The 11,537-nt window shown below is 48.5% G+C and overlaps 1 protein-coding gene across 1 annotated transcript in view; it reads left to right on the top strand.

The window, feature by feature from the left end:
• Positions 1–11,537, top strand: part of BTBD17 (BTB domain containing 17) — a 160,367-nt gene that overhangs the window by 85,857 nt on the left and 62,973 nt on the right. The window lies entirely within an intron of this gene.

Raw genomic sequence — 11,537 nt, 5'->3', positions numbered from 1 at the left:
GAGCCAGCAGCAGGGACAGCGCTGTCCCTGCCGTCGGGATAGGCTAGCACCAGGCAGTAGCTGTCAGTAACGACCGTTCGTACATGGCCCTGCCGCTCGGCTCTGCTATCTTGTAGATAGCAGCGCCGATAATGACAGTGGCGCGCCCCTGTCATTTACGGCCAGACCTAAGATCACCCATCGGGGAGAAGCGGTATCAGCGCACATAACGTGCGCTGATACCGCTTCTAGGCTTCGTACATCTACCCCATTATACCATAAAAATTGCTTTTGTTCAAATGCATGAACTTGAACTTTAAAGAAGCTGGGTACTCACTGAGCAATATGTCAGCCCGACAGACCGACATATCGGATCTTGGGTACACATGAGAATGAGGTAATGAACGACGGAATGATAACGGGGCTACTTGCAATATGGTCCAGTTGGTCGTGCAGCATGGCCGACCAGACGATGGGCTTTATTCAATTAGCCGCGATAATTTCGCAGTTGTCAGCGGAATGTACTTTTCGCAGACTTCGCGTATTTTGGAGGCGAAAACTTTGTGCGTGGCCCCGCTTTTCGCCCGATTCAATTCCAAAGGACATAAAAACGGGACCCGGCGAAATGCAAACAGGCGAAAAGTGCTGTCAGTTTGGGGAAATCAGCCTGACACCCCCCAAAAGATGCACTAACATTGGGGATCACTATAGATGCCCCAGATTAGCCCTGCTGAAGGTATTTGGGGTACTTAAATGTTCTAAATAGCTGCTAATTAGCGTCTTTGCACAAGTGGTGAAGAATAGCATTTAGCAGTTTTTTGGAGAAAACTAGTCCCAGCAAATATTGGGGTACATGAAAATGGGTGCAAGCATGGTTAAAAATCACAAAAGTGACATTTTTAAAAAATGCACCTTCAGCAAGCACCTGCATTCAAAAAAAGACCTCCCCCATACTTGCAGACCCCCCAAAAGCTTATTTCGCTAGTTTTTAAGTTTGTACCCCAACTTTGGGTTTTTTCGCCCCTTTTTCAAAGTGATTTTTTGGGGTCTTCATTTTTTTCTGGATTTTTTTGCCGCAGTTATGCTTTGGGGGCTGTCCTAAGGGTGCTGAGTGTTTTACCGACGTTTGCACCCCAAATCCGTAATTCTGCACTTTTTTTCACGACCTATTCATAGGCGAATCTTTTTCGCCTATTACATTGCTTTGCGTTTTCGCGTACGCGAAAAGTATTTGGAATTGAATACGGCGATACTTTTCCGCCAGGCGAAATGACGTCATCGGCAAAACTTTTTTGCCAAAAACGGCATTTCGCGTCTAATTGAATATGGCCCGATGTCTCAAGCGGCCGTGGAAGCGCACATATTGGTCGTACACACTGAGCGCTGCGGCCAATATGCCATTCTAATTCGTCCGGAAACTACATATTGTGCCAACATCTTCTCAGTGTATCAGCATATCTTTAAATAGGACAGGGGTGGCCAGACTTATGGACTTGGTGATCTACTCTGAAGGTCGAAAATCTTTTGCGATCTACTGATTAGAGACATTTGTGCGTGTGGCAGGCGTAGATGGAAAAGGGGGTGTGGCCTCATGGCAAGGGGCGCAGGGACTGTACCGCCAAAATCGGGAATGTTGGGAGGTATTTTTTAAAGGGCTTTGAGACAATTAGACAACAACACACAGGGCACATACACCTAGGCAGTTTCCCCAGATGATTGCTACCAGGCCCTGTGGATAGCCAGCAGCAGCTCACAACTCTCCCATGAGAAGCACTGGAAGGTCTGTCATCCATCCCAGCAGCACATGATGAGAGACAGCCAGGATGCCCCCATCTATAAGACTGTAGCAAATAAACCCATTGTGATGTAAGGGTAGGGGGGTCTCCTGGTAGCATTGCATGTGCATACCCCCTGGTATAGAGAAGGGGTGCATATGTCTTGGTTAATGTGGAAAGCCAATACTACCTTTGGCAGAAAGGACGGTTTAGTGCGTAACATAAAAACATAAAAATTTATGTAAACACGTTTAGTAAATATATTTAATAAACAGATCTAGAACAGTGTTAGTAAGTACGCTGCCTATTAGGCAATTCAGGCACCTGCCTAGGGTCTGGTGGCAAACGGGCCTACCCGTCTGCCTTTCCTTATTTTTAATAATCTGTTGAGTCGGACATTTAGAAATAATATAGGATGGATTAAGTCACTGAGGTTACATTATAATTTCTGAAAATTATTATTATTAAGCACTGCTTTAATATTAATTAACTTGTAAATGTATTCATTTATTATTTAGAATGTATTATATTATGAAAGGACTTCAATATTCTTCACTGCTAGCAGTTGACAATCTAAATTATAATAGATTATGAGATGTAGCAGGGGCTGTACAGAATCTGGGAACCCTGGGCCTGATTCAGAGCCGGGCGCTCTGACAGAGCGCTCGCTCTGAATCATGGCCGTCCTACATATTATTGGAGCGGCCTCCTGGCCGCTCGCATAGCTGTGGGTGACCACCCACAGCTTATGCGAGCGGCCAAAAAGATGGTCGCGATGACCATCGTGACCATCAGGCTTGCGACGAGACCCTGCGGTAGGGTCTCGCTGCCGCAAGCCCAGGAGTGCTTTTGGCTCTATCAGAGCCAAAAGCACTCCCACTGACATCACTAGTGATGTCAGTGGGGCCGGCCCCAGACGGTAGGCGTTCCCATGTCTGGGCAGCAACGCCCGCAGCACGCCCACCAAAGGGGTCGTGCTGTCACTCACCATCGACAGCACGCCCACTTTGGTGAGAGACCCATAGCGACGGCTTGGCCGTCGCTATTCGGGTCTCGCACATGCGCATGATGGAGCTCCCTCCGTCGTGCGCATGCGCACTAGGGCAACATTGACCCGCTTGCGAGCACTCAGCGCTCGCGAGGGGGTCTGAATCAGGCCCCCTGTTCTGGGCAGTGCAGCATTATTAGGGCCAACCCTGTCCTAAGGTACACTCACCACTGATGTGCTTCCTGGTGGATGGTCCCTACAGGACCAACCACCAATGAGCTTCCTTCTTTCCTTTACTTATTTTCCCGTATGTCTTCTGTCTTGGCCACACCTCCACTCTCTGCATGAAACTCCTGTGTGGCTGCCGCCATCAACTGTGAACAAAGGCAAGTGTCTTGGGGGATTAATGTTATGTGGAGTTTTTTTTTAATAATGAACCTGATTCAAATTCTATGCAAATCCGGTGGTTTGCGTGCTACGCTTATGGTTGCTGAACGGAGCATGCGCAGGATCTGTACCGTACATGTTCCGATCGGTGTCTGCGACGACAGGGGAGGCGCAGTGACTGGGAGGGGTTTAAAAAACGGAGGCCTCTCTCAGTTTTTGTTGCGTGCCGAGGCCAGTGTCTGCATCCTTCGACGCAGCTTCATATGAGGATGACTCGAATGGCCGATGTTCACACAATTTATCTGACGGCTATGTCCTTGGACGCAGCAGCGGATCACGGAAACTGTCAGGAGGAGTCTATTTGCACAAGACGCCTACTGCATCATTAACATATTGCACAGAGTACAAAATCGCAGCGGCCGTGCAATAATGATCATTACTGAGAAAAAATATTTCTAAACCACAGCATGTTTTTCTTTATTAAATAAATTAAAATATATACATTCTTGAATATAATCATTTTGGCACATAGACCAAATATAGATAAGTCACCACATCTATGTAAAAAAAAAATCAACTGATGATAAAATATTATATGTCATCTTACCCCTCCCACCCGTGTGTCACTGTGATGTCACTTATAAAGAGTTCTGGCATAACTTATGGTGCATAGACACGATCAGATTTTCTGTCAGATCTAAACGATAACGATTTTAAAAATCGTTCAGTCGTTCATATCTGAAAGAAAATCTGACGTGTGACTGCAACGATGAACGATATCTGACATCTGATGTGTTTGCAGTCAGATTTCATTCATTTTATTACAGGCAAAAATCATTCAATCGTATATCTGACCATGTGTATGCACCTTTATTGGTAGGACCTTCAGCGGATGTGTGACGGATGTGAGGACACACGAAGATGACTCAACCAGGATCAATTTATTAACTGGCAAGAACAGGTTGCAGGATACACAGAGTTGCAGCTGCAGTAGATGTACTGAACAGGCATATACCGATGTAGCCAGGAACATGGTTAATGGTTATATGCAGCATGACCATTAGTGACAGTGGTAACTATATGGGCATGCTACCCAGCAGTAGTGGTATAGAAACACTTGAATGTGTAGGGTACTCTTCGTTATAGGAGAGGCACTCGGGCACTTCCTGACTGTGCAGGAGCGAGCTGGGATCATGAGCATGCAAAGTAGCACATTGTGTGAGGTTGGATCAGCCGTGACGTGGCTCCGACAGTACGGATCCAAAGGTAAACAAAGGAGACAGAGTAGAGCGATCTCAGTCCAACATACCATACATCTATAGTCTCCAAACACTTCTGTTATTTCCCATACTACACTAGTCCTCTGTAAAGTTTTAAAATACAATCTGGACATGCAATCAAGCACATTATGTCCGCCATGCACATGTCCATGGGTCAACGCAGTGACTTGCACAGTGTGCGTCGCAGCTATTATTTCTTTGACAAGACAACAATTTAAAGAACTGAAGATGGGCTGCGGAGGTGGTGGTAGTGAGGTTTAAAAGAAAGAGGGGAGAGAAGAGCAACAAATAGGCAGAAGAGAAACAGATGTAGACAAAAGTGTAGGAGAGCGTTAGGTTTAAAATAACAAAACAGGGTAAAGAAAGAGGAGGCATGTTTCTCGTCAAAACCAGATAAAATATGGTGAGGCATTGATCTCTGCTTTAGCTGCACCTGGGTGACCAGCAGTGCCGAATTAAGGCTTGTGGGGGCCGCAGGGCAACTAAATTGTGGGGCCCCCTTCAAGCCACAAGGAGCCCCCCCTTCCCCCTAAGCCTACCGCCCTCCTACCCCCAAAGCCTATTGCTCCGCCGCTGACTTGAGGGACGGCATGCGGGCGTGACCTCCCGGCAGAGCTGATCCCTGGTCCTCTCATTGGCATCACGGACGTAATGTGTCACGTGGCGCCGGTGAGAGGACTTGTGAGCTGCTTTGAGCTCTCTGCAGCGGCACTGACTGTGCTGCTGCATACAGTAACACCGGATTGCGGCAGTGAGCCTCAATCTGGTAACAGGTGACACTGGACACCTATTCTGGGCAGGGTCACACCCTGTGTGGGGGCCCAGGGACGACCGCCCCTGTCGCCCCCCCCCCCCCCTTAATCCGTCCCTGGTGACCAGACCGCATACACCTTTTGCAAGACGTTGGTTTATTAGTCCCCACAGTTTTTGGAGAAAGGACTGCATCCTTACTTTAACTGTATACTTACTAGAAACGGTTTGTTTACCCATGTTCTGTCAGGTTAATTGGTTTACCTGGTCATAAGATATCCTCAGAGATATACATTCTAAAAAAACTTTACACAGAATTACTTCAGGGCAGCCTGAGCAATTTAAACTTCCTATTTGTGTGGACAGAATTATAACACAGCATCATAAGAACATAACAAAATGCATTAAGGTTACCTGCCATCTGACTTAGGGGTAAATTTACTAAGATTCGAGTTTGGTTGAGATTGCAATCGAGTTTGGTCGAGATTGTGGTGCCCGGGAAAGGGGGACCCCTTTATTGGGGGGTCCCCACCTCCCCTGAGATCCCTGGCTTTGGCTGACAAGCTTGGGGTGATAATGCTTTGGCTGGGAGACCCGATGAAAGGGTCCCCTGGCTGTGGTATTACACCCCGGCCGGATTTGAGTCAGGTGCCGGTTTTAAAAATAGGCGGAGCCCTACACAATTTGTCCCCCTATTTTTAAAACCAGGACTGGTCAGCAGCCCAGTGCTGGTTCCTAAAATACTGGCGAACCCTAAATGGTTTTTTTCCCCCCGTATTTTAGGAACCAGGACTAGCTGAGCAGCCAGGGGCTAGTTATGCTTTTTGGGGGAACCTACGTCATTTTTTATTTTTATGTTAATTCTTTTTTTACAGTTATAACACAAGCAGCCTTCACATATCTCACTATGTGCAGACTGCTTGTTCGGGACAGTTAGGCAGATAGAAAACACTTGCAACTCGGGTGAGTAATGTGCAACTCAGGTGAGAAATCCCAATCTGCTTCACCATCGGCCAACTCGATCTCAGGGCCTGATTCAGACCCGCTCGCGAGGGGGCGCCTCCGTCGTGCGCATGCTCGAGACCCGAATAACGACGGGGTAGCCGTCGTTATGGGTCTCGCACCAAAGGGGGCGTGCTGTCGATGTTGAGTGACAGCACGCCCCCTTTGGTGGGCGTGCCGGGGGCGTGGCTGCCCAGACAGAAGCGTTCCCATGGGAACGCCTACCGTCTGGGTCCGGCCCCACTGACATCACTAGTGATGTCAGTGGGAGTGATTTTGGCTCTGATAGAGCCAAAATCACTCCAGGGCTTGCGGCAGACAAGACCCTACCGCAAGGGTCTCGTCGCAAGCCCGATGGTCGCGATGGTCTTGACCATCGCGGCCATCATCATGGACACTCGCATAAGCTGTGGGTGGTAACCCACAGCTATGCGAGCGTCCATGAGGCCACTTCACTAAAAAAAAAACACGCCCTGATTCAGAGCAGGGCCCACCAGCTCTCCTCTCCTGCTCCTTTGATCTGGCATACTGTAGTGTGTACTAGCAAGCAATGCAATGTGAGAATGACTGTGCTGCCGTGCACACACTGCACAGAGGTACCCCAGCCATTCTCTCCCATGAAGTCTGTCCCACTGTCCACCGCTTTGGGGACACCACCATAGTTTTTCCCTATGTTGACACTATAGAAACACAGGAACAAGGGTACAAACACAGGGACTGTCCCTGAGACAGGTGACACCTGGCCAATGTTATCAGTTGTCAATCATCACCTCGATCCCCATCCATACCCCCACACCAACTTTTGATTGGCAGACACTTGCTTCAAGACAAGGTTTGACCTCCAGCATAACTGAAAAAGTGGTGTCTCTCACCTTTTGCTCTGAGCCCGAGTCCCCTAAGTACCGCTGATACTGCCCAGCTGCATACATTAAGGTGGTGTCCAGCTCATCGTGGCCGCATCTGTCCGGCTCTCCTTGCAACAAACAGCTTGGGACTCCACTCGTGACGACACCACTTCCAGCGTCAGACACAGAACCACGCCCAACTAGTTTCGTCAGCCAAGGACTTCGTCAGGGCCCCGGACCCCCTGACCCCAAGCTGTTTGTTGCAAGAAGAGCGGGACGGGATTACCTCTTTGTATAACGTGGATATCCATCACTCTGGTGCTATCGGGAGGCCCCCCGTAGGGTTGTGTGAGCCGGCCGCTGTTTACTTTGATGTATGTGAGCTTATTACACTTAGTAAAAGTGATTGTTGTTTTTAACTCACGTGGATGCGCCTGGTCTCCTTCTTTTCGTTTCATATATATATTTATTGTATTGTATTGTATTGTATCAAATAAAATTGATAATAGAAATCAGGTATATAAACATAAAAACTGGCTGATGACAGCATTTACACTTAGTAACAGTCTAATACATTATGTATTTTTGTAAAGTATGTAAAACATATAGTATTGCAATAAAATCCAACTCACTGGTATAGTTGAGTCCAGTACATAATAAGAAGGTCTGCAGAGTATGCACATTTCTTGTGCTACCTCCTTATGTCTATAATGGGGATGTCCGTACAGGGGCGTATTTAGAGAATCGTACTGAATCTGTCAATATGCCGCAGCTGCTGGAAAGGAGGGGGCCCTGGATGGTGAGTGAACACGGGGCCCCTCCTCTCCGGCGGCCGCTGCGTACTGACAGGTTCAGTAGACTCCAGGGACAAGTTTGTGCCCGGAGTCAACTGCAAATGCTTAGGAAATTGGGAAAATGGCATGGTAGACACTTTTTCCGGCAATTTCCTACTGCGCATGCACAGAACGCCGGGAAAGTGGCCACTGTGGACATTTTCCAGGCGTTGTGTGTAGCGCTTCTCCAGCCAACATGGGACTTCGGAGAGGTAAGTATTAGGAAGTTTGGGTGCAGGGACCCGTGTGCCTGTACACAGGGCCGCCATCAGGGGGGGACTGCCGGGCCTCCAGTCCCGGGCCCGGAGAGAGAGGGGGCCCGGGTGGCAGTGGCAAGTAAAGTCATCAGCGCTGTGCCATGTAAACACTGGAGCTGGCCATGAGCCAATCATAGCTCGCAGAACGGCAAGCAATCAGAGCAGCCTCTCCTGATTGGCTGCTGTTCCGGCTCCAATTACAGCTCACGGAACGGAAGGCAATCAGAAGCGGCTGCTCTGATTGGCTGCCGTTCTCCGAGCTATGATTGGCTCACGGCCAGCTCCATAGCTCACATGCCGCAGCGGCACACTGATGGTCTCTCTGTCTGTCTGCCACCGAGTGCATTCTTCGCTCATGTCTCAGGACAGGAAGTGCCATGAAAAGAACAGGTAGGTTGTTCCTGCCTTGTGCCCCCCGCGAGTCCAGCCAGCCTTACCTGCATTGCCCCCTTAGTCCAGCCAGCCTGCCCACCCCCTAGTCCAGCCAGCCATTCTGCCTTCCCTTCACTGTCCCCCCAGTCTAGCCAGCCTTCCCTGCACTGCCTCCTAGTCCAGCCAGCCTGCAACACCCCCTAGTCCAGCCAGCCATCCTGCCTTCTCTGCACTGTCCCACTGTCTAGCCAGACTTCCCTGCAGCCCCCCATTGCAGCCAGCCTTCCCTGTCCGCTCCCCCATCCCCAGTCCAGCCAGCCTGCCTTCCCTGCCCAACCCCCATTCCAGCCAGCCTGCCTACTTTCTCTGCCCCCCCCTGTCTAGCCAGCCGTCCTAAGCCCCCTCCCCAGTCCAGCCAGCCTTAATTCCCTGCCCACTGCACCCCAGTCCAGCCAGCCCTCTAGTTTAGCCAGCCTACCTTCCCTGCCCCTCCCTCAATCCAGCCAGCCTTCCCTGCGCCCGTACCCTCTCCTAGTCCAGCCAGCTAGCCTGTCTTCCCTGCTCCAGTTCATTCTTGCCAGCCCAGTGCCCCCACTTGTCCAGCCTTCCCTGCCCTTTGTTCCCCAGTAATGTCCATCCTTCCCTGCCCTTTTACCCCCCCTTACTAAGTCTAGCATCTCTGATTTATGCACAAATTAATGCACCACCGCCGAAGTAACTCCACAGCTCCACCCAAGTCTGCCCTATACCCCGGGGGGCCCTGCCTATTTTGTCAGTACCGGGCCCCACAATTTCTGATGGCAGCCCTGCCTGTACACCCTGCACCCATTATAGAGAGGTCCCTGAGTCTGTAGAATGTATACCTTTATTGTGCTTCCTCCTTAGATCTATTTCTAGGTGTTATTATCGAGAAGTGGGCTTTAGCATGCACGGTATCCACTTCTGTTGGTAAACAGGTTGGGTTCCTGTTGTGAGCTTAACACTCTTTGCTGGTGTTCCTCCTTCTGAGTAGTCTAAGGGGTTTATTTACGAAAAGCATCGAGTTGTAAAACCTGGCACTTCTGATCATGTTTATGCCCGATATTTAAAAGGGCAATGCTTTTACTAGCTGTGTCTTGCTAGTAAAAGCATTGCTCTTGCAAAAGTGCTGGGTTTTACAACCCAATGCTTCATGAATAAACCCCTAAGCCTCTTTGCCTCAGCTACCAAGGCCCATTCCATTAGCTGCATGCTACTTGCTGTTCCTTCTTCACAGCGTGTTTTTGACGGGTGCCTGCGGCTGTGTATCCTAAGGCTGTGAGAAGACATACTTAAGGTGCCCATACATCTGCGACGGATCGTCGCGATGCAGGGATGCAATCGGAAATTTCCGATCGCCCATCAGAAACTTCCGATCTCCCACCATCGATGTTCTGCGATCCATCGCTGGATAGCAGACATTTGCCATGTTAAATGTCGTAGATTTGACGATCACGATAATTTTTTGATCGCGATCGTCAAATCGGCAAAATCCAACATGTTGGATCTCTGAGATCCTGCGACACGGGATCGCGGCAATCCATCACAGATGGATGGGGCCCATTACTTCCGGGTTTACGCCTTGGTAGGTAATTGGGTGCTTATGGGTTTGCAGTGCCCTGGTCCCTTCCCATCCACAACTAATGGGCCCCATCCATTTGCGATGGATTGCCGCGATCCCACGATACTGCAACCCGGCGTCGTGGGATCGCAGAGATCCAACATGTTGGATTTTGCCGATTTGACGATCGCGATCAAAAAATGATCGTGATCGTCAAATTGACGACATTTAACATGGCAAATGTCTGCGATCCAGTGACGGAACGCATAACATCGATGGTGGGCGATCGGAAGTTTCCGATGGGCAATCGGAAATTTCCGATCGCATCCCTGCTTCGCGACGATACGTCGCAGATGCATGGGCACCTTAAGTTGAGACGTTTATTTTTATCAATTAACAAAATGCAAAGTGAATGAACAGAAGAGAAGTCTAAATCAAATCAATATTTGGTGTGACCACCCTTTGCCTTCAAAACAGCATCAATTCTTCTAGGTATACTTGCCCACAGTTGAAGGAATTCGGCAGGGAGGTTGTTCCAAACATCTTGGAGAGCTAACCACAGATCTTCTGTGGATGTAGGCTTGCTCAAATCCTTCTGTCTCTTCATGTAATCCCAGACAGACTCGATGATGTTCAGATCAGGGCTTTGTGGGAGCTATATCATCACTTCCAGTTCAAACAAATATTAGTCCTCATGAGGTAAAAGCAGTAAAAATATTTAAATTTTTATTAATAAACCATAGTTTGTGTGTTTTATTAAATTTTTTTTATTTAGTGGTCTATAATATAATAGGGGGTGTATGCTTCATATAAGCAAAGAGGGGAGGAATATTAAGGTTGTTGAAAGTAGGCAGTAGTTATGCCCTACTACATCTCTGCACCCTCGGGCAGCATGGCAGTACTCCCCATCCGGTGGCTGCAGAGAAAAGCAGCCCTCATCCCCCCAGTGTATACCTTGTGGCTGCTCAGAGAAGCAGCTGCTGGAGAAATGGAAAGTTGCTATGGTCCGATCAACGATAGTCCGATATATCAGTGATCAAAATGTTAAAAAGCGATAATAATGTTATGTGATTTTTATTTTTTTATTAAAAAAAAAATTGTGCTGGAAAAGTTATGAATAGATGTTCTTGACCTAATCTAATCATAAACAAAGACAATTTCTCAGAGGTTTTTGGAAAAAATATTGATCTTGGGTGAGAATGGACCTATCCACCATGTGCCATAAATGCTTGATTGTGATCATGTCGGGCGAATGTGGTGGCCACACCATTATTTGGATATCTCAAGAATGCTCCTCGAACCATTTCTGGACAACTTGGGACCAATGACATGGTGCATTATCCTGCTAGAATATTCCACCGTTGTGGGGGTATATGAAGTCCATGAAAGGCTGCAAATGGTCATCAAGCAATGCAAAGTAGCGGATACTGGTCAATGATGTGTTCAGGCGGACCAGTAGACCCAACCCATGCCACGTGAACACACCCCAC

The sequence above is a fragment of the Taudactylus pleione genome, unplaced genomic scaffold (genome assembly GCF_031769625.1).
Source record: "Taudactylus pleione unplaced genomic scaffold, aTauple2 ptg000016l, whole genome shotgun sequence".
Classification (NCBI taxonomy): domain Eukaryota; kingdom Metazoa; phylum Chordata; class Amphibia; order Anura; family Myobatrachidae; genus Taudactylus; species Taudactylus pleione.
Note: the sequence above shows the minus strand (reverse complement) of the source record. Positions and strands in the feature narration are given on the sequence as shown.